This window comes from Sinohyriopsis cumingii, chromosome 14 (assembly GCF_028554795.1).
Source record: "Sinohyriopsis cumingii isolate HCF-2022 chromosome 14, ASM2855479v2, whole genome shotgun sequence".
NCBI lineage: Eukaryota > Metazoa > Mollusca > Bivalvia > Unionida > Unionidae > Sinohyriopsis > Sinohyriopsis cumingii.
In genome coordinates, this window is record NC_142974.1 from 115,056,676 (window position 1) to 115,080,630 (window position 23,955).

General features: G+C 41.6%; 1 long non-coding RNA gene across 1 annotated transcript in view; it reads left to right on the top strand.

The window, feature by feature from the left end:
• The first annotated feature begins 5,094 nt into the window (after positions 1–5,094).
• LOC149784643 (uncharacterized) overlaps positions 5,095–23,955 on the top strand; it is a 34,204-nt gene continuing 15,343 nt past the window's right edge. Inside the window, exons 1-2 of the long non-coding RNA XR_016414177.1 lie at positions 5,095–5,190; positions 5,458–5,516. This is a non-coding gene — a long non-coding RNA (uncharacterized LOC149784643). The remainder of the gene's footprint in view (positions 5,191–5,457; positions 5,517–23,955) is intronic.

Below are 23,955 nucleotides of genomic sequence, written 5' to 3' on the forward strand. Positions count from 1 at the left end.
TGGTCAAACTTGGTTTATTTGGCAGAGTCCAGAGTCAGAAGAATATCTCAACTGCGAAGGATTATCTTGGATGAGTCAATAGCTGATGAAATTAAGAATGAAAACAACAGTGATATAATCAGAAAAAAAAACTAGCTGGTTAAAACAGAGTGACAAAAAAATAATAATCGAGAATTTGACCTCGATGTTGAATTTATCATGACACTGAAGCAACAGCAGAATAATCATTGTGCGAGCTGTAATTGTATGATGTTATGGGCAGTATTCGGATAAACATCCAATACAATTTACTGTAGATAGAAAAGATAATCGTCTTGGTCATACACGAGAAAATGTAATGCTGACCTGTCTTGAGTGTAATCGAAGTCGTGGTGCTAGTTAAGTGATTTAGGCGGTAATTGTGTATCCTCGGGAATTACTTGTAATTGCTCACGTGTGAAACCACGTTGAGGAGCAGTTGAATCCAACCTGTAGATTGCTGGTCTACCAGTAGATCTAGTTATATTAGCTATCTTGTGTGTGGTGATGCTCCAGATAGGATCAGTCGCTCTTTTTTTTACCCTTTTCAAGTTTACCTGGTTCATATAAATATCTCACAGTAACATCACCCAGTATTGGCTGTGCTGAAGAATCACGTCGTTGTGGTATATGTTTTTTAGGTAATTGCGTTAATAGGTTTCATGTTGGTTGTTCGAGTAATTTCATTATTTAATGCAGCTATCACGTTTGGTAATCTTGTGACCCATTCGCGAGATCTTTTATCTTGAATGAATTCCTTGGCGTATTGATATCCAAATAACCGCTCAGCAAGAGTTCGATTAAATCGCTCAACAATTGCCTGATCACGGTGAATTTCAGTATGCCTTCGTCTGATGGTAACGTTATGCTGTTTCATCAGTGATGATACTGCACCCTGAAATTCTTTGCCAGGATCAACCTGTAATAATTGTGGCTATCGTAGACCACCTCGTTGATAAATTCGTTCAAAAGCATTGGCTACCTCAGATGCTATTTTAGTCGTTAAAGGCTCTGCATCTTTGTATCTACTTGCAACATCAACTACAGTTAACGCGTATTTGTATGTGTTTTGACGTCTTCTGATTTTAATAGTATCGTATGGCAGAAATAATATATCAGCCTGGTGAACTTCATTGGCACACTGACATTAAAATGCGCAAAGTGAATTTGTTTAGGCGGAGGTTGGTAAATTTGCCATATTGCCTGTTTGGATAACCAATTTTTAGCAATAACTCGCGTAACGTTTGCTGCTTCAGCGAGTTTACTAATTGCTGCGTTACCTCTCCAATATCCTTTTGGAGAATAATAAATCGACTCCATTCTAATTAATTACCAGCACCTAGCACTAATTTACCTTTCATCGCGGATTTTATAAACCAACTAGCTAATTTTTCCTTGAAAGATTTATCAGTGATGGAATTTAACGCGTGAATTAATTTCACATCTGCTAGATGCCTATCTTGTAGACTTTTACTTTTATAAGATACATCATGCGCATGACACGCTTTATCAATAGCGTTTATCGGATACTCACCTGGTTTTGGTTGATCTTGGTCATCAAGTCTGATATCAAGTCGGGTTCCAGGGCCGCAGTAATTATATCCTGGAAGATGTTTTTCTCCAGGGTATTTAGCCCACGGAGTCCCAGGTAGATTTGTTAATTTTGCTGCAATATCACCCCCGTGTTGCTTTTTTTTTACTTGATTTTGACCTTGGTTTTGACCTTGGTTTTGACTTTGACTTTGACCTTGGTTTTGACTTTGACTTTGGCTTTGGTTTTGGTTTTTCACCTGACTTGCCAGTGGAGATAAATTTAAATTTCTTTGTACCGCATCGCTCACACTTGCCCGTAACTGCAGATCTATTATTTTTTGTTGTAATGGTTGTTAGATCACTTGTCGGTGTGCGCGCCCTACATTTCACACAATATAAATCCATATTCTTTTTATATATTTTCTGATGGAAATCACTGATTTTTCTGCTACAAAACGACCAGAACCAGTTAAGCATCACGCAGCGTTACCAAATTCTGTTCGTATGTTTATTATAGGGCCATCTGGAAGTGGCAAGACGCAGTTGTTACTTAATTTAATAATGAAATGGATGAAATGGGATAAATTATATCTGGTAGCTCCATCTGTGGACGATCAGCGTTGTTATGATGTAATAAAAGATTATAATGAAAGAGCAAAATTGTTAAATGAGAGCAGAGATGATGTTGTCGAATTTATAACTGACATTAACGAAGCACCAAGTATGATTCTATTGATGGGTCAATTAACAATTTGGTCGTATATGATGACGTAATGTTGGATAAACAATCAAACCCTGCCAGAATATTTTCCAGAGGCAGACACAAAAACACGGATATAATTTATGTAACTCAACGATACACACAAATTCCTAAAGTGATCAGGGATAACTGTAATATTCTTGCTGTCTTTAACGGAGTTGATACTCATACACTAAGAAATATTCATCAAACCTGGTGTAACAGTGATATGGATATAAATAATTTTAAAAATTTCTTTAGTCGTGCTAAAATAACTCCGCAGGATTTGTAACAATAAACATACATGATCCTCGAACACGGTATCGAATCGGGTTAGATAAAATGTTTTAATTAAGCAGCTGCGAGGGGGGGGGGGGCGACGCTCTCAATGCGTCTCCGACGATCGCGCTATTTTTTTTTTTAACAAATTTTTTTGCAATCCCCCAGGAGATCTTAATTTGCGAAAATACAGGTGAACCAATTACATGTTGTTCGCCCACCCCCCCACCCCCCACCCCTCCGCTGCTCGGCATACTATCATGTGCTAAGGCACATTCAAGCAAAAACTTAACAAGCCCTCACACCCAATACACAACACAATACGAAAGTATGCTACGGCATACATAATACAGATGCAGAACACACACTCAAAAACCAAGAATATAAATGCACACAATTATTATTTTTGGGAAGTTAGATAATATACAACTAAGAGAATTTGACCAACTTATGCTGTCCTATAACAATAATGCCTGCTTTTACAACAACAACAATAACAACAATAACAACAACAACAATCACCACAAATTTATATAGAAAAAGGACAAATGACTTTGGCAAAGTCACTCTATCTAAATAATCAACAGGGAAAAGGGGAGGAAATTAGCCCTGGCCTTGATAGCCTTAGGGAGAAGAGTACGACCCTTAATCCGAAGCAACCGGTAGAAATCTACTGAATGTCAGCCCAGACATTTAGTAGATAGTACACCATCTGCTTCTTTGGGATAATTATAACTCTAGAAATTTGATGGATAAAACAAAAATCAACCCTTCAAAATTTTTATTTGCATTATTGTTTTTATAACACTAACACCTACAGACCTTGGGGAAGGACAAGGTACAAATACACCATACACATTTTAGATATAAAAGGGTGTCACTCTAAAGTCGCAACCAGCTATATATGCTGGGACGGGACTTATGGGAGTCAACAAGCCAGCTTACATTGGAGAGGGTTTGGAACAAGGCATATGGTATACCCAGACACTCATGGTGATACCAAAAGGCATATGGTATACCCAGACACTCATGGTGATACCAAACTTCAAATGAGTAACAGCACACACAAGATGATACCTTTACAGACACCACATGTAAACTTGATAGTTACTGGGCCCGAATGTTGGCAGGTCGAATATGATTTAGCCAGCAATAAAACTACATAGATTAGAACGAGTTTGTTTCTACAAACTTGCCCTTTAATCTTCAGTGTGGTTATTTTCAGAGTCATAATGAGGTGGGTGGAGCTAATGGTAGGGTAAACATGTTTTGTATGATGAGTGTAAGACTGATATGAGAAGGTGAACCAATGTGGAATAACATGTTTCACCTTTGTGATCTATCATTTCAAAATTGGCTGATGTTCATAAACTGGGGCTGCAGATGTATAACATTCGTTGATTAACAATGAAAACCTTCTAAATGAAAATGAGGCTTTCAGCAAGGTATGCTATAGAGAAAAATGAAATGATGGAAACAAATTGTGGAAATACGGCGATACAAAGTTTGCTAAAATAATGGGATAAATTGAAATTAAGCCAATATCTTAGCTAGGTATTCAGTGAACCTGAAAACAAAGAACATATCGATAATTTTACTATAATGCGACAATAAATGCCACCTCAGAATGAAAGAGTGAAACAACAGTAATAATAATTGTTTTGGTATTGTCACCTACGTATAAACATTCTAGTCAGTTTTAAATCAAACATTATGCGTGCTTGATTCGCAAATCCAATGCAAAAGGCATAACTCAATTATGAAGGACATAAACATATTGCATGATCTTCAAAATATATCAGTATGCACAATCAGCAAAGATTTCATGAGAACCACATTCGTAGAGCGATCAATAAGAAGACAATTTGATACTTTCAACTAAATCATCGTTTGTAGGATATTTATTTTGCCGACATCAGTGCTCGTATTATATTTATAAAATGTTATAGTAGACGCATTTTATAGGATAGATTAAAACTGAGAATTTAATTGAAAATATGGATAATAAATAACTCACCAATATAGAAGCTAAATGCTTTGAGATAAATTAATACTTATAAATATTTTTAAAAATTCGGTTATCGAACAATAGAAACCCATGTCTCAAACTTTATTTTTTATTTGGCAATTGACAACCATTATGTAATGTTAGTAATGATTAACGTGTGTGTGTTTGTGTGTGTGTGTTTGTGTGTGTGTGTGTGTGATTTGGATTTTTAACGTAGCTTTAACAATGTTTTAATTATATCGCTACGATGTCTGCAGTGTGGCAGTGTATTGTGATGTCTAGCACTGGGGCATCATGCTGCAGACATGTAGCACGATGTACCATCCAATCTCATTATCCTGACACCAGGTCGACCAGTCCTAATACTAATCTCTTAATGCTAAACGCCTAGCGAGGCAGTTGTTAGTACCAATTTTATAAGTTTTTTATATGTCTCGGCAGGGGTTCGAACCCACGACCTCCCGCATCCAAGATGGACGCTTTAGACCAATTCACGGTTATTATCTCCCGCTGAAAACACCAGAGGGCGTTTCGATGCATATCATTTCCGGATAGCTCAATCAATGAAGATGGCTGATGTAGATCACAAAATGTGACAAACCTCTCACATTCTGTAAGATCAATATCTATCTTGAAAAGAAATTCTATCAATATTTGATCAATTGTTTTTACATCTTTTCGTTCACCAAATTGCGCTGTTCCCAGCTTTTAGATAAATGCTCTGTGCCCATTTCAGAACTTCGTTATCTTTCTATGATTATCTCATGCTCTAGTTTGTATTATTTGATTGTGCGAAAGTGTATCGCTGCATAAAAATATTGTTATTGCAATTTACCTCACTTGTAAAATAATAAAAATATGTTGTTGTTTTTTTTTACAGCTTTAATCATTGCAGTTAATGGAGGTGTTCAAGAGAAGAAAAACAAATAGCTTCTTAAGGTTCTTTTATTATTGATTGAGACTGTTGCAGTTCTATTAATGTTCATTATATTTTTCATGAAATAACTTGAGTTATGTCTAGGAAGGATATATTCTTTTTTTCAAAATGCACAAATATCATCCACGCTTGAACAAACAGGAGCACGTATAAGTCTCCTTGATGATTATTTTAATTGTATTTCCTTGAGCAGTTTGAATTTTTAGAGTATACAATTTGGAGAAATATCTATGTTAGACACTATGCATGTTAAGGACATTTGAAGCTCTTACCAATCTGCCTGCCTGTATGTCTGCCTGTCTGTCTCATTTTATCTGCTGTATGGGTTTGTATATGCCTGAATGAATGCGTGTTCGCATAAGTATTATTAGATAAACATATTTCTGGTTAAAAACGAGTATTTAATGGTGCTAAGACAGAAAGAGTGACTGATATATAAAGACCACAAATAACAATATTTGTGAGTATCCATTTATTTTTGACTTGAATGCATGTTCTTACAAACAGTCGCTTTTTTAAATCATGCTGTCTGTATTTCTACATCCCTTCACATGGGACAATCTTAATTTAAGAGGCGAACCAAAGTAATATGAGGGAATCAGTGAAATAATTGGATCTCTTAAACTTGCATATTTGATGCAAGAAAAGGTAAAGAGAATTAAACTTATTTTAAGAAGGCTGTTCCAGATGTATTTGCTGGCGACAATCAGAATCGTTAGTAGTGAATGGGAATACTAGAGCCTCAATGGGAATTATCATTACCGAGACCCCTGGGACACTCTAGCCTCAATGGAAATTTAACATGAAGAAAAATCGTGGGACACTCTAGCCTCAAGGGGGAATTTAACATGGGGGAATAGAGTTTGGGTTTGTCTAGGGACAAGGGGAATTGAATATGGGATTTCTTTTTTTTTAAATTTAAATTTAAATTTAAATTTAAATTTAAAAAAGGGGTAGGCAATGGAAAGGCTATCTCTTTTCGAGAAATATGGCTGGCCCTGAAAAGGGCCTTTGGGTTTCTTCTTCTTCTTCTAACTCCTTAACTTCTTCCACCAAGTCCTCACTTTTTCCATTATTCCTTTCTTCTTTTTCTCCTCTGGCATCCAGTCTGGATGGCCCAAGGCTCTAAACTTTTCCTGGACTTTGATCCAATTCTCATTCATCCTCTCAAACTCTGTCTGTTTCTTTTTGCTTTCCACATCTTTTCTTTCTTCCCTCCATTTCACTTTAATCTTCTCTACTTCTTCCTCCATTACTTTTCTCATCAGATCTTCCCCTTTCTTCACCTTTTCCAATCCCCATTTTACATTTCTCCACTCTGTCCAGTACAATATTTTTTCTAGGAAGCACCGGACTTGGATGACATGATCCAGTGCTTCCTTCAAACTTCCCACTCTGAAGTAAGGTGGGTTAATGAAGCCTCTTGACTTACTGACTTCTTCTTCAATCATCCCTGCTATGATATCTCTTGCTGTCTTTAGGCCTTGAACTTGACTCGTTACAAAGTCTTTCATATCTCCATGCCTCCATTCCTCTTCTATTCTTCCTAAAACATATTCTACATCCATTATCCAGCAATAGATGTCTCTCAATAAATTAAATAGAACTGATACTTGAGTCATTTTTGTCTCAGTTATTCCTTAGAATGGTTCCAACATCAAACTTTGTGGGTTCTTATAGTGAAAGCGCGGACGTGATGGAAAACATCCCTTGAAAAACATAAAATTGATCTTACCTAGATCATGACCAAACAAAGCGCGGACGTGAAGGAAAACATCCCACTACTTTCTCATTTCATATAATAAAACCAAAACTATACTCTCCACATACGCTAAGAAACAATAAACAAACCCATAATCTACTATTTACACAAACTTACGTGAGCAGTTACAAACACAAACACCAACACAAGCACACAAAATAAGCAATAAAGAAACCCATAATCTACTATTCACACAACCATACCTTAGCTCTTACAAACACCATCACACAAACACATACCCTCCCACTATTAATAAAGAGTTAGTGTTTATATTCACACTACTCTACCTACACACATTGGCAAATCGATCGTTATTTCTTTTCTAGAGTATTGGGTAACCCTGAAAAGGGCTGGTTTTTTTGAACTTCATGGACACCTGGTTAATGGTGACACCTTCCAGGCCTGGCGCCACATACACATCTTGTCCCCCAGTTACTTTTTACCTTTTTGGGGGAGAGAGCAGAGGCAGGATATGTGGCTTCAGAATCCCAATTTTCGGTTTCTGGGATTCTGAAATTTTTTCTTCTTCTCTCCTTTTCCTCCTCCTCTTCTTTGTATCTTCTCTCCTCCTCTTTGTATCTTCTTTCCTCTTCTTCTTTATATATTCTCTCCTCTTCTTTATTTCTTCTTTCCTCCTCCTCTCTCATCCTTCCGTCTTCCACAATGGCTTCCGCGGCCAGTTCATTCAACAGACGCCTGGCATATTCCAGATGCACATGAAGTTCCAACAGTTTCTCCAGTCTCGTGTTCATTTTTGGTGTTGATCAATCAACAAGGGTAGCTGGACTGCCGAACGAGTTTCAATTGATAGTGAAAGCGCGTACGTGAAGGAAAACATCCCCTAAAAACATAAAATTGATCTTACCTACATCATGACCAAAAAACAACAACGCGCGGACCTAAAAGAAACAATCACTCACTTTTTATACTACCCATCACTATTTTAAAATTTTTTATAAATCACTTCAATATACTATCCACATACGCAAAGCAATCCAATCTAACCCCAACTTTACACCTCAAACACCAAAAAAAAGACATCATTTTAATCTACTATCCATACCAACTTGCTTAACCACTTACAAACACAAACACACAAACACATACCCTCACATTTTTTTAAAAAAGAGTTAGTTTTTATTTTCACACTACTCTACCTACACACATTGGCAAATGGATTGTTATTTCTTTTCTAGAGTATTGGGTAGCCCTGAAAAGGGCTGTTTTTTGGTTTACTATGGCATTCTTTTTTTAGTTTCTAAGAATGCGATGTCCTCTGAGGATAGACTTTCTGGCGATAGGTCTGCTTCTTCGAAAAGAGAAGAAGAACTCTTTGGTGTCGATATGACAATCGACAAAGCCTCTGTCAGCTTCAGGTTGCTGCTGCTGTTGTTGTTGTTGCTGCTGTTGCTGCTGTCTCTGAAGTCTGTACTTCTCTGTCCATTCTTCTTTTTCCCTGTTCATTTCTTCTCTGAAGAGCTCTTCTATCAGGTTTTCAGTGATTTTTAACATTCTCACATTCTCTATTTCTTCTGGCTTCGGTATCAGACTGTGTCTGACCCTATGCAAATTCACGTAGGCTTCGTTGAGCTTAGCTAGTTTGGAACACATCTTCGTAGGAGGATGAGTCGACAATGGATGGTTAGACTGGAAACAACCCCGGTTCTTAAAGTCAAAGCGCGGACGTGAAGGAAAACATCCCCCACACGGTTTTTGAGTCGCAACGTTTAGTGAGTGTCATGAGAGGGATAGTAAGAAATGAAAGAGCATCAATCCAACATTCTTATAGCTAAACAAAAGACAAAGGCATTTTTTTCAAAACACAACATTTTTTATTCAAAAATCACTTAACACTAAACAACAACTCTAACATTTTTAACAATAATCCAACAATATAACATCAAACAATTTTTTCAAAACACAACATTTTTTTATTCAAAAATCACTTAACACTAAACAACAACAACTCTAACATTTTTTAACAATAATCCAACACTAAAAGTTTCTCCACTAGCTAAAGAGGGATAACAGTCTTCCATGGTTTCTAGTAATCTAGGATGACTTCTCTCAAACTATTGATTTCTATGGTATTATCGAATTCTGCATACCGGATGACGTTCACCGTTTCATCAGGGTCTCGGTCTTTAAACTGAATTTCCACACGAATCTAGCCGGATTTTATAGGGTGGAGATGTCCCTCGTCGCTGCCTTGGTCTGGAGTGAAATCGAAAGCCCACAAAGCGTAGCCTCCTGCATAATCCTCGTACGTAATACCGTGACTGGTATTGGTTCCTAACTGTCCGGTGGCTTCGTACAGGGACAAGTACGATCTCAAGTAATTCTTCTTGGTAAAGTCAGGTTCGAAAGGTCGGGTACACAAGGTCTTGCCATCGCGACTGACTTCGATTTTGGACACGCCAAAGTGTTGAAAGTAGAAAGGATTTTTTTCGGCAGCTCCGTTGAAGGCTGTATTCTCGATGATACCAACGATCAAACGTTTGGGTAACTGTCCTTGGAACAGATGATCTTCGATCATGGATCGCTGTCCCTTGGGAATGGTGAAGGTTTTCACTTCCACGCGTCGTATGGGATACTTGGCAGTCGTTCTGCTCAACGTCTGACTGATGTCGTTTCCCACTTTAGGTAACACTTCCACACGGCGTACGTAGAGTCTGGCTTCTAGGATTTTGGTTTTGTAACCGTCACTATCAGCCATCAAATGGAAAGCGGCACCGCTACGATTCAGTCTCAGGCGGACATCCACCCCGTTCAGCAAATACTTTTCTTGCAACCACATGTCCAAATGCAAACGATCCATCAGTTCTAAACTTGTGTCGGCCCCGTGATTCTCTTTCTTCGTTCTACAAATCAATGATTGTTGTCTTTCTTTTCATCAGTTTCCAATATTTCAAACTTGGTAGGTTCGTCAGCTTCCCATACCACACAGGCATTGAGATGTGTGTTCTTGGCATCTATTCCGTACGTCAAGAGATTTTCCAGGTAGGCACGATAAGGGTAAGTATCCATGCTGCTACTGACCAGTTTGTTATTTAAGTACAAGTCCACTCCACTGAACAAGGAATGCATGAAATTGTTGACGGGAGCTACTGCCTCATCGTCTATAGCACCTCCAGTCTTATCTAGAATTTTGACTTTCAGGTACAAGTAACTGCTATTCAGATCGATGTAATCTTCGGGCTGTCCTTTGATTTCAAACTCGATGGGAGCAGAATCGGTCAGTGAGGAGACGGGGTGAAATTCCACCCACTGGGATTCTTGCATCGTCATCATCGTGGGGGGCATGGCAAACAGATCCAGTTCCGTCTTGGAACAAGCGCAAGATTCTCGGTGCATCATTTTTTTGTCTCTTTTCTCAATAATCGAAAACGTCTAAGTCTCGAACGGTTCTTCTTTCCTTGGCCTTTCTCGCTTGAAGTCTGGTGAAAGGGTGTTTTCTTCGTCGTCTCTTTCTGCCTTGTCCTTGCTGAATGCCTGACTCGGTAGCGTGCAGGGCATTTATAGGTGTGTCTCGTCGGCCTAAAATGTCTTTGCCCGTTTGCAGCAAGACATTTTTGCCTGCCCTCATGAAGGCTTCTTTAGGGTTTTGTTTGTCGATGATGACATTTTGGAGAAATTCTTTGCCTTGCGTCAGTGCCTTATCTTTCAAGGCGTGCAATCCGCGTGTCACCATCGGTTTCAACACCCGGGCCACCGAACGAAAGGCCGATTTTAACATATCTCCTAAGCCGTGTCCTCGCTGTCGAGCAACCCCTCGGTACACTGGATACATGACTTACGAGTCGTGAGAGAACCGTTTTCGAAAATGGAGTTTCACCGTGACTTTTCCTTTGGTGAATGGAATATTTTGTCCCAGATCTCCTTTTATAGCAATGTTGACCGTGTCCAAATACGACTTACTGACAGGCAAATAGTGAGGATGTACAAATTCGCGGTGGACGTGGTAAGTGTTTCCACCTTCCTCGTCAGCGTTCGTGGCAGAATCCACTTTGAAAGGAATGACACGCAGTAACGGTACGGAGGTGTGTCCCACCACGTTGTACTCCACCACATCGGAATACACGAACATCAAATTCAGTCCTTGGTTCAGTTCTACCGGGGCACGAAATAACTTGCTAAAAGACTTGTTGTCGTAAACGATTGGTAATTCGTTTTTCTTGAGCATGGCCTTTCTCATGTCCATGTCTCCGCCCAACATGTCAAACAATTCAGGACAAAATAAAATGGACATGATTTTACTTCGTTCAAATTTCATCAAGAAGCGACGAGCTGCTTTGTGGTACTCCATGGTGACACTTTTGTTGACATGCTCCAAAGCTTTCAGAAACACGACATTAAACCTGGAGGCTATGGTGCTGACCAAATGTTGACCACTAAAATAATAGCCTGGGGGAATGAACAAGTGATAGGTGGTGTACTTTTGATTTTGTGTACGGGTTTTCTTGTCATATTTGACATTGCTATCCATCCACTGTTGCATTTGCTCGTCATGAACTTCCACATCAAAAAAATTTTGATTGGGAAGGACATTGAGGACTTGGGCGGGTGAATCATTTCTACTAAAGCCACTTCCCAATGGGCTTCGTGATCTAAGGGGATGGCCTGAGGTAATTTGGCCGTGTAACAGCACAACGTGTTCTTGGGAAACACCTCCATGGAACTGTCACTGGGTAAAGTTAAGTAAAATTGGCTTTGGTGACTCATAATTCCAGAGTTCTGTGGCTGTCCGAGGGGTTAGTGGACGTCAGAGGCGTGTCTCCGTCTAAAATGGAGTTCTGGTTGTGGTTGAAGTGGTGACTGGCACTGGCACTGGACACAAGGTTCCCGGGGTTCCCGTTCGAGGTGAATTTCAGGGAGGGATTAGGAAGCAGGTAACCGATGCAACTGCTCAATAAAATGGTCCACAATTGTTTGCCTCCTTGTTGCAAACTCAAATTGGCGATGGCTTCCCCGATGACACAATACACCACGAAGATTTGGCAGAAAAAGACGATTTGCGTTTTAGGCACACGTTCTCCACACCACACCCACAAGGGTTGTTTTTGTAAATCTTGCACAGAAGAACTGGGTGAAGGAGGAGTGGTCGACGTAGCTGCGTCTGTGTGAAAAGGCATGATGGTCACTTCTTTTATAGTCGATGACTTGCGAAGCGTCGATCCAAGAATCAAAACTGGGCGGATATCCTTTCCAACGTACTTTGACTTCTTTGACACGTCGTTTGCCCACTTTACGGGTTCTGCGTTCGAGAATGCTTTCGATGTCGTACACGTCGTCTTCTTTTTTGGTGACACGTTGTAACTCGGGCAAATAAAACGTTCAATTGAGCACTTCTCCGTTCATGTCTTCCAATTTATAGACGGCAGGATGACGGCCATGCACTCGTCCAGTGACGCGAAACAGTTCGGTCGTCCAGTTAGGTAAGTAACCTTTGTCAAAAGTGCGTTTGGTTTTGCCAATGCGCACCCAATCTCCTACGGTCAACTCTCCACTTTTCTTGGGGACAGCCCTCGTCGGGGACGTACCAAACGGACGCTCAAACACCAGCACTTCGTTGTCGGGAGTCACTTCTTGCGGGGCACGTCCGATGCTTCGATGGTAAGATTGGTTGTACGCTTGCACCAGGTGCGGTAAGATGTCGATGTACTTCAGAGTGTGGTGATGCGTAAAATATTTCCACATGCGTTCTTTCAAAGTGCGCTGAAAACGTTCCACGATGCTGGCTTTGGTTTCGGGATTCTCGGTGGTAAAAAAATGAATGTCACGTTTCTTTAATTCTTTTTGGAAAGCTTGGTTCAGAAATTCGGTACCTTTGTCCGTTTGCCATCGAAGAGGGTGACGACCGCTTTGTTTCAACACCCGTTGCAGGGCTCGCACTAACTCGCTGCTCGATTTGGAAATCAAGGGTACGACCCAAGCAAATTTGGAAAAGACGTCGATGACACAAAACAAATATTTGTAGCCACGATTGTAGCTGGCCAAATGAGAGACATCGGCTAAATCGGCTTGCCATTGATGATCGATGCCTTCCACTCGGGTGCGACTTCTGGCAAACTTGCGTCGAATGGGTTTGTGTAAAGTGTAGGTAGCTTGTTCTTGTAACCATCGTTGCACTTGAGGTAAACGGAGACTTTTCAGTCGCGTTTTGGCAGCACGATACAATTTTTGAACTCCTGCGTAACCTGCAGGATGGGAGGGATCGTAGTAAATGCTGGCTAAGACATTTTCCATTTTTTTTGTGTTGGTTGGTGTGTTAATAAATCACCCACTCTTAGAGGATGCTACTCTTTTTCTCTTGGGGTATTTTCTTGGATTGCAATGCTTTGCGTGTGCGACCGGCAATAGGTGTTGAAGAGGAGGAGGATGTCTGAGCGGGGGATATCGGTTCTTGTTTCACTTCTGTCTTCACTTCTGTCTTCACTTTCTTTTTCTCTTGTGATGAAGAAGGGGTGGCCATCATCTTTTTAATCCATCCAATTCTGGAGGTAGGTGGTGTTGTTAACTTGCGTACTTTATCTGGTGGAGTTTGAAACCCTTCTTCTTCTTCTTCTTTTCCTTTTTCTGTCGTGGTCACTGGTACTGGTACTGGTACTGGTGATGGTGCTGGACTTTTCATCAAGGTCTTAAAATCTTTCAGAGTGGGTAGAGCTGTTTCGTCTAAAGCTTTCTGGTGAAAGAGTTGCAGTCGTTGCAAGAGTTGACCGTACTTTTGCGATTTTTCTGTTTCGGACAAATCTTGGCGATCCATAAAGGACTGCAATTCGTGTTGTAACTGGGACATCTCGCTCAAATGGGGATTGGGAGGTAAATGCAGGGTGCGTTGTTCTTGCCACCGATGGTATTCGATCCATCGTTTGTAAGTCACTAAAGCTAGTTTTCGTCCTTCCATGGGGTTGTCAGGGGTCGATTCTGAGATCTTGGGACTTCCAAGGGCCTTTTTATCTTGCTCCCACCAGTCCTCCCAACATGGTTCCCAAGACTCCTTTCAGTATGGGGCCTAACAAGAGAGGCAAAATGCCTCCACGTTGGACCAACATCTTCTTTTTTTGACGAATGGGAATTTTCTTTTGAACCATTTGGCGAAGAACGTGACGATGTTTGCCTAAGCATTGTTTCTGGTGTTTGGACAAAGGGATCGTGCCTTTCAAAACGTTCAAATAACAATCGCACACGGTATCGATGACCTCTTTGGAGGCTGTTTGAATGAATTTTTTTCGTAGGGGTGGAGAAGCTTTGGACAGGACAGATAACATGTCCCCATGTTTGGCTAAACGTGGTGGCAGTCCTTTCCTTTTCTTTCCTTGGGGTTTTCTGGAGGGTGACATCTTTGAGTCTTCAGGAGCACCAAAAAAACACTGATACCCTACTCGGTCACAGGCCTTTTTTATACTGGAACGCGTCGCCACTGATTGTCTTGACGTCGTATCAGTTTGAGGACAGGCATGACACGTCGTGCATGGGTACGCAACGGACTAAATCGAGCCAGTTCTTGCCTGGACAAATCCAGTAAACTTTGTATCATGCCCGATCTTTCATGGACTTTGATTTTGGGAGAAGGTACTTTGTGAGCAGCAGCCACTGCCACTAAATTGGAGGGTCCTGCCACTGGGGAAGTTCTTTTGGGGGTCATCAACGGAGAAGTTCTTGGTGTGATCAACGTCTCCAAGTACTCTTCAGTTCTGGGTGTCATTAACGGAGAAGTGGATGAACGTGAGGATGCCGGAGACGCAGTCACTGCCGTGGCAGATCGTGGTTTGCGAGTGTAAGGTTGCGTCCTGGCCGAAGTGCCTCTCTTGCGACTAGTTTTCTTCTGTGGGCTTTTCTTTTTCTGGGGACTTTTTTTCTGTTTCTTTTTCTGGGGGCTTCTTTTCTTTTTCCGGGGTGGTGGTGTCTGGTCAGAGGAGGGTCCTGCCACTGGAGAAGTTCTTCTCTTTGGGGACCTGGTCTTTTTCTTCTTCTTGGGACTTCGTTGGACTTTTGTCTTGGGTACAACTTTGGGGGCATTAGGATCCCATCTTAAAAGTGAGCGAATGATGACCCCTCCTAGAGTACCGCTCCCTCCAGGTTTCAAAATGATTTGTTTTTTGGTTTGAGTGTCGATGCGGGGATCGGCCAGTTGGACCAAAGCGACTTTGTTTCGATCGAAAAAGCGTTTGGTTTAATCTGAATGATTCCTTGGAGTAATTGACGTGCCGTCACCGTGAACCATCGTAAGACTTCTTTGAGACTAGCTTCTAAGACACGAGCTCGTGTTTGTGGATCTTTTTCTCGACTGATGCCATACAAGGCACGAATCAATTTGACGGGAAGATGCGACTGAAGGGACGTCATGTTCGCACTGAGAGTGAGACAGACGAAAAAGGGTCTGAGGTTTTTATGATTTTTTTTTATGTGGAGTGAAATGAAGTCGAGGACGGAGACGTGTACAGGACAGGCCCTCCGTCTTGGCACCAGTGGTGAAACAAGTGGGTACGAAATCGCAAATCCTCGGGAGTCGTAGGTTTCAAATCGACGAGTAAATAGGCGTGTGGAGTTTGAGTGGCATCGTCGTACGCCTGAGTCAGCCAAGGAGTTCCTAACTGTTTGCCTAAGACTTGCACTTGCGATTTATCTCGAGGGCTTTTAAACAAGACCACGTAATGCGCATTGAGACTGACGGTGCGATGGGCTTTACTTTGTTGAAACAAATTTTGGGTGATGTAAACGACACTGGCATTACGGTGATGCCCTTTGCGCGTGAACCACAGTTTAATTTCTTCTTCGTCTTCTCCTAACATGTCGTCGAAAATGACCAAATGGGTTTGACGGGAGTCAGAGACGATGCCGTCGTCTTCTTTAGGAATGCCTTCCACAAACACGATGGAATCGCCTTGACTTTCTCGCAAGAGGCTGTACGCCGATTGCCACTCTTTGTAACACCACACGATTCGTTGAGGTGGCCGATCGATCAAATGATGTTTATGTTCGATCAAACGTTTGACGAATTCGGTTTTGCCAGAACCCCTAGGTCCAGCAATGAGCATGTTAAAGGGATGGCGAAGATACAAAGCCTCCCAACTGGCACGATCTAAGTGTTCGTCGATGACTTTGACAGTAGAGGAAGAGGGAGCGGAGACAGCAGAGGTAGCCATAGTGTGAGGAATGTCACTTGTGACACGAAAAACAAACAAGACAAGAGTTTATATACTTTTTCAGAGCACGTTTATTGAATGTTTTTTTCAAACATGAATACGAAAGACAAAAATACATAAAAGCCAAAGGCTTAAGTACAAGAATAAAAGGCACATGATAGCCATGAACGTGAATAAAAACAAGTGTCTGTACAACAACCACATGTTTTGGGTAAAGTTCTAACCAGTTCTATAGTAGGGGGTAAGGTCACACAAGTGTCCTCCCGAAAGGGTCTTTCAGGCCTGTCCACGACAGTCCTGTCCTGGGTGACGGGTTCTTCTGGCACCGTCACTAACACAGGTTGAAAAGTAACTTTTTTCCTTGAATAACTCTCGTGCATACTGGGCCACCTCTTGTGTCCAAGCCTCAAAACCCTGGTCTCGGTGATGTCCAACATTTGACTCCTAACCAATCTGGTTTCTTCTTCGTCAACGACATGGTAAGTTACTTCAATGAACAATGAACTATCGATCTTGCCTAGGGTTCCTTTTCAGATACAGACCAATACCGACGTGACCGTACGGCAACGTAAAGTGATTGGGAAGTTTCACTCGCTTCTGGTACACGATTTGATAGACTTTTTCCAAGGGTCGACTGACGATGTGGTGAGTGGGTAAACGTACAATCTTGTTCGGTTGATAGGTGGTCACTTTAAAGTTTCCATCCTCTCCCCATTGCAAGGCTTCTTTCAATACCCCAAAGTTGACAACTCGACTGGTACGATGATTCAGAGTCAGTCCTTTCACTTTGCACGTCGTGTGCACTTCTCCTTGTTTGTCCCGGTATTCGTAGCCGTAATTTTTGGGGCCGCCACTGACGAAACATAGAATCTTGTCGTCGGGATGCTCGTCTGTCCAGGCTCCTAAACGGTCTCCTTCGATGTCAGGGTGATGTTGAATCGGGTGATGGATGTAAATGCAACTGTCCGTGTCAAAGTACAGGACGCGTTCCCCTAACAGTTCTAAAGCTTCGTACAATTTTAAGCGAGCATGGGCTGTCACGTAAGCCGCAATGATGACATTTCCAAAAGGGTCGTCTTGTACAAAGTCCAGATCTTCTTCGTAATTGACCAAGATCAAATCCTCTCGAACGACGTCCACGTGTTTCATGTATTTGGTTTTGTCGTGAATCATCTGGAAGTAGCGGGAAGGTTCTGTCAAATATTCCGTCTTGGGTAAACACGGTCGTTGTGCCATTTTACCCCACAAGCAATTTAACATCACTTTGGCAAACGATCGCCTGCCTTCGTTTTTCTCGATGTGGTCTAAAGAGATGCCTTCTTGTTCGTAGTATTTCTCTTTGAATTGTATTTGGTCTTCGGGAGTGTGACACCAGGACGGATAGCCGCTGGCTTCTTGCTTCAGTTTCAAAAAGGCATCCACGTAGTCGGCGAAAATGCCTTTCTGAGTAGGGTCACCCTTGTGGTACTGTTGTGTCTTGGGAAAGTGGCAAATTTCGTACACTTCTAACAGCTGGTATCCCATGTCCAGAGCTTTGAACAATTCTACGCTGACCCAGCTTCCCGTCAAGGCCCGTTCTTCCTGGCTGTGATGACAAGGCTGATCTTGGTTGCACGTTTCGGCACAAGTACGGCACAAGGGAAACATCAGTTTGCCTTGACAATGATGAGGTAAGACGGGATGGTACAGGTTCGCGGGAGGCAAAACTTTGCACTTGATCAAGCCTTCGTATTGTCGAATGTTTTTCAGGTCGATGTGTTCCGTCAGCAATTGCGGGTGCCCTACAGGAAAGCGACAATATTTGCACACGTAGGGATACAGCGAACACACATCCAAGTATTTGATTTCTTCTCCTTTCTCTTCGTCGGCTTGTTACAGCAAACAGGTGGCATTGGTCCTTCCTCCGTACAAACTATCCCTCGGGTTCATCGGGTCCATGAACTGGTAACTTTCCACGAGGCGTTTAAACTCGGGATCGGTTTTCATACGGTGATCGTACTCGTGTTCCCACATTTCCACCACTTGGTATCCTTCCAGTTCTAACTTTAGGCGTCGCTGACAAGTGTCCTGGTACAGGTCTTCCATGGTCCGTTGTAAAAACTGATTTTTAGTGTCACTGTCAGGGTAGCAGACGGGACATCCGTGAAATAAGCAACCGTTAAACTCGTACACGATCTTGGGGTTTTCTAAGTCCCAGCCATCGACCGAATACGTTCCGATGGTCTTTTCGCTTCCTCCGTTGCGGGCATGCTGAATCCATTTATCTTCTTTGTCGCACAAGTAATGTAACCAACGTAGGGCTTTGACCGAGTATTGACGCTTGACATAGTGGGTCGTTTGAGGACTGATGACAGCCACGGTGTTTTCAGGCATGAATCGTTGGCGGTACACTAAGGAACACGCTTTGGCAATGGTGCAAGCTTCTTTCAAAGGATCGACCCCTCCGTGTTCCATGAACAGTTCTCGAAATTTTCCACAGCAACGTCGTAAAATGTCCACGTCGGAACGACAATACTTTAACATTTCTTCCTGAAAGTCGAAGGGGTCTGAGGCGTGAGCCTGGTACCAAGCGTAGAAAGCTTCTCGTTGTTCGGTACGCATGTTGTCCGGGTCGTAATAGTGAGCCTCAGGTAAATGGGGTAGAACGGCGTGTTGATTGGCTTCCGTATTGAAAAAGTGTGGAAAGTACCCTTTATCCATTTCTGTCATTCCAAACGTTTTAGGCATTCGACTCAAAGGCATGGTCAAGTAACTCATCGAATCTTTAAACTGCACTTGTCCCACTTGCATGAAAATGATTTTGGCTCCGTTCAAAGTGACTTTAGGACGCTCGGTACCTCAAAAGAAACTGTCCATCGTATCCGGAGAAATTGTGAGCCATCACCGTGGCATGATGATGACAATCTCCGTAACGTTCGATGTCCTCTTGGCTCCACGTCTTGTCGATGGGGTCTAAGACCCATTGGGCAAAATCGGCTAACGTGTTCGGTCCCCGAAAGATTTTTTTCACGCCCTCCAGGAATCTTGCTGCAGTGAGGGCAATGACTGAAGATAGGTTCTTGAATGCACTTCTCGCACGCTCGATGAGCCACGCAGAAATTAGGAATGTGAATGCCAGTCTCTTGTATGCATTCGAAATCGAAAAAGATGAAATTGCCTTTCTTCTTGTGACCGTCCTCTTTCTCTGGTGGGGGTTGGTATTTTTGCACGTAGCATTGGTGTTCCAAGTCCACGATGTGGTGACAAATGTGACATTTTTTCTTTCCTCGACATGCGTGTGCCTTGGTACTATTGGTACGTATGTCTTGTCCACAGGTAGGGCACAATCTCAGGAGTTGACAAGCACATTTCTTCTGGGAACCTTGCGTCTTGAAATGTTGTTGGTAACAGGTAGGGCTGACAAACGTGCGCAAACAAGTTGAACAAGGCACTTGTTCTTCGCTCAGACAGGGTGGAGAGGCCAAAACATCCTGGGCATTTCCATCCGCAATGTTTGTGTTGCTCTCGATTGTTATAACCATAGTCACATTTCTCAGAATAATAACCGTATCGCAGGAATGCAGTGATACTGGTAATGGTATCGAAATGGTCATCGTGATGATAAAGGTGAATGTATTTTCCGTCCTTAAAGTCTTGGCCTCGAAACAACAGAGACCCACGCACTTCTTGAGGGTGCACTTTCAAGATGTTTCGTGGAGCTAGGCATCTTGCAATTTTTGCATCTCAGGAATGCCACAGGGTGTGTCTTTGGACAGACCAGCTTGTTGCAACAGGAGTTCTGCTTCGTTTCGTTGTTTTGCTCGGTCCGATTGTCGAATAGTTTTCCAGGCTCTTTTCCATTCTGCCGTGTCGTTCTTGTTGCATAGGTTCGTCCCACCACGATGGCTCGAGCTAAGCACATCTGGTCTTGAGGATTGTGAATTTGGACAAGGCTACGCTTAATGCTGCGAAGCTCGTTCACCAATAACATCTTTTTGCGTCCAGTCCCTTGAGGAGGAGAGACGTGGGCCATTTTCAGTGTGGCTTTACCATCGGTGATGTCAAACTGATCATTAGATTGTTGTACGTGTTGAATCTTGTCCATGACTTTGGAAGGGGTTAGTTCTGCGGGTCTGCTAAACTCGATCCAAACAGGGGATTTCAAACCGTCGTGATCTATGGATAGTGTCAAGCGATCGTCTTCTTTGGGTTGACAATGTCGCTTGAGTGCAGTGAGCAAAGAATCCCACATCTCGGTGATAAACCCTTCTGCTTTCTCCAAGGGTACGTCGGCCTTGAAATCTTTAAACTTCACCGTGTAGGTGTAAGCCGTGGTTCTAAATTTTCTAGAGGAGCGCTTTTCCGTCTCTCGAATGTGATAGTACTTTTCAGGGTTGACTAAGGGTGGTGAACTTGGTTTAGAGGGTTCAAATTCTGGTTCACTCATGTCCTCTTCAAAATCACTGGCATGAATTTGTGCCAAGATTTCAGCCCTGGTACGAGGCGATAGATCACGTTTCTGCCTCTTACTTTCTTCTTCTTTCTTCTCGAATGAATGGGATCGTTTCATCTTGAGTGCAAAACGTCAAATGACTCAAGTTTAAACACCATAGACTAATTTATAGTCATGGCAGACCAGCGTATATAAAAGAGTGTGTGTCTTGTCCTTTCACTATTCATTTCACTCTCAAGCCGAGCACAACGATGGAAGAGACTAACCAAATCGAACGTTTCGTCAGAGCTTTGAGAGGGGTCATTGGAAAATTCTCTTCAGACCAGCCGACGGACTACTCTCCTTCCTTTCGAGATAAAAGTCAGGATACTTGCTATATCTGTCAGAAGAAAGGGCATTGGTCTTCAGAGTGTCCAGACCGTCAAAAAATAAAAAAACAGGGGCTAAAAAAGACAAAAGTCAAGATACCTGTTATTATTGTAAAGAAAAAGGACATTGGTCTCCAGATTGCCCCAAAAAGAAACAAGAGGAGTCAGAAGAAAAGAAGGATTCTTCAGAAGAAGAGAGGGATTCTTCGGAAGAAGAGAGGGATTCTTCAGAGGAAGAAGAGGAAGAAAGAAGACAATTCTATTTACAAGAGGCAACGAAACAGGAGAAGAAAAGAAGAAGGGAAAAAAATGAGGAGAAAACGGTGAAGAAATTCAAAAAACAGAGAGACTAAACAAGGAGAAAGAAGAAGTCAATGAACTTTTAATTAAAGTGTTCTGTGGTGAATTGTGAATTGGATTGTAACTATGGAGAAAAGAATACATGAATGATATAAGGTAAGTGTCTTTGAGTTTTGATTTTAAAATAAGAAGCTACACTCACGCACTCATACACAGACACGTACTATAAGGGTAAAATGGTTTGTATTTTTTTGTTGATTTTTGAGTTATTGGCAAATTGAAAGGCTATCTCTTTTCGAGAGAAGTGGGTGGCCCTGAAGAGGGCCTTTTTATTTTGGTGTAGGGGTGAGTTTAGCCAATCAACTTTAACTGCCTTAAGCCTTTGCCACGGCCGAGGCCTACTTCTGATGATTGGGTTGAAATCACTAAGGGTGGTACGATAGGCTTAGTCACAGGGTTGGCGTGTTTAGCTCGGGAAGGTCGTATTCTCTTCGGTCGTGATAAAGAAGTCTGATACATTTGTTTCAGACTTCTTAACTCCGCTAAAATGTCCAACAGTACCGTAGCCGTTTGATTTTCAGCCTCTTGTTTCTTTGCTGCTACTTCTTCTTGTTGTTGTTTTTTTCTTACCTCTTCTTGTTGCTGTTGCTGTTGCTGTAGGAGAAAAGCTTGTTCCGCTTCCTTTTGTCGTTGCATAAATTTCTCCAATTCTTCTTTCTGTCTTTGTCTAAAATTCTCCACTTGCGGTAATGAAGAAGGTAACGAAGGTTCCGGAACAAATTTTTGCGAGGTAAGAAAATCCACAAAATCCCAATGTACCTCTTCTGAAAGTAAGTCCGGGTTCCTTTGGGCGGTCTCCCCTGCTGGTGCACCCCAATGGATCGTTTTCTGGGTTTCCGTCATGTTGAATCACTGTAGCATAGATTGACTGCACACAAGCGCTAACGAATCTATATAGACCACGTGACGTCACAGACTGCTCTCTTCGGATTGGATGCGAGCTGACTGAATTTTGTAACGCGTGTTCGGATTGGTGAATGAATTCAATCCGTTTCAATCCTTCCTGTACCTATAAATAAGCGCAGTTCACTGCATTGATTCACCTATTCTCGTCGCTTCAAGATGTGGACCACAGTTGAGTCATCCACCCTTGTGTCTTCCATGATGTTTAGGACGGACATGCTCATGTATGTCAGGTCCAAGTGGACTGTTGTTGATAGGACAGATACTAGTCAATGGATGAGGACAGTTTACATAGAAAGACAAGGATGTCTCAAGAGGGTACTTGTGTATGGACCGGCAGTTAGAAGGAATTTAAGAAGAAGAAGAAGAAGATGTGACAGATGCCATCTATGTTAATATTAATATTAACATAAACCCAAAGGCCCTTTTCAGGGCCAGCCATATTTCTCGAAAAGAGATAGCCTTTCCATTTCCTACCCCTTTCCTGTATCAAAGTATGCTGACTGAATCATATTTTCTAGGTTTGTGAAATACTTCCTAAGAGCATAGCCTTTCAATTTTTTCCCCATACGATTTACACTGTTGGATGCATAAATCAAGCATACTTTGCTGAAGTATTCCAGATTGAAATTGAATCCTTGAATAGATTTGACAGATTTAGGAGTGCCTAATAGTGTAACAAGTTTATTAAAGCTTTACTATGGTTTTAAATTTAGATTCTGCATATCAATTTCATATATATTAAATGTTGACGCACACACTATGATCACCAATAATTGGTTGCCTGTCTTGGTCTTAGTTAAGGGACCATACTTGTCTACCAGTAAATGGTTCGGGAAATACATCAATGATATGCAGATGAGCCTTATATATCTTCTGTTTGGTCTAATCTACCCTTTGACAAGTATTACAGGATTTACAGTATTCACAAGCATACGTTTTAAAAAGCGACCAACACAAATTATTCAAACCTTGTGATAAATCGTGTTGCCCCTAAATGCCCAGCCAAGTAATTTCATGAAGTTGACTAAATGTTCATATGGATATGACTTAGGAACACCACTTTCACATCACAGAGACCACTCGTTCCCAATGGGTTTCTATGATTGTCTCCATGCTACTAAAAAGGACTCCGTTTTTTGAGATGTTTTTTGTTAAAATTATGCAACCAAAAATGTGTAATAACCGCTTAAAATCGGAGAGCAAAGTGAAATGTTCCTACAAATGTATCTGAAATTATTGATAATGAATCTATATCATCTGATATAATATAAATACGGACTGTGCATTTAGTTTAATTATTTGATATCATTTAAGTGTGGACGGTAAAGATTATTTAACTATCTGATATAATGTATGCATGGACACTGAATCTAATTATGTGATGTAATGTCTATAATTATTCTCCTAGTATGAACAAAAGATGTTAGCTAATATCCCTTCCTTTGTTGACTTTATGTATAGCTAATC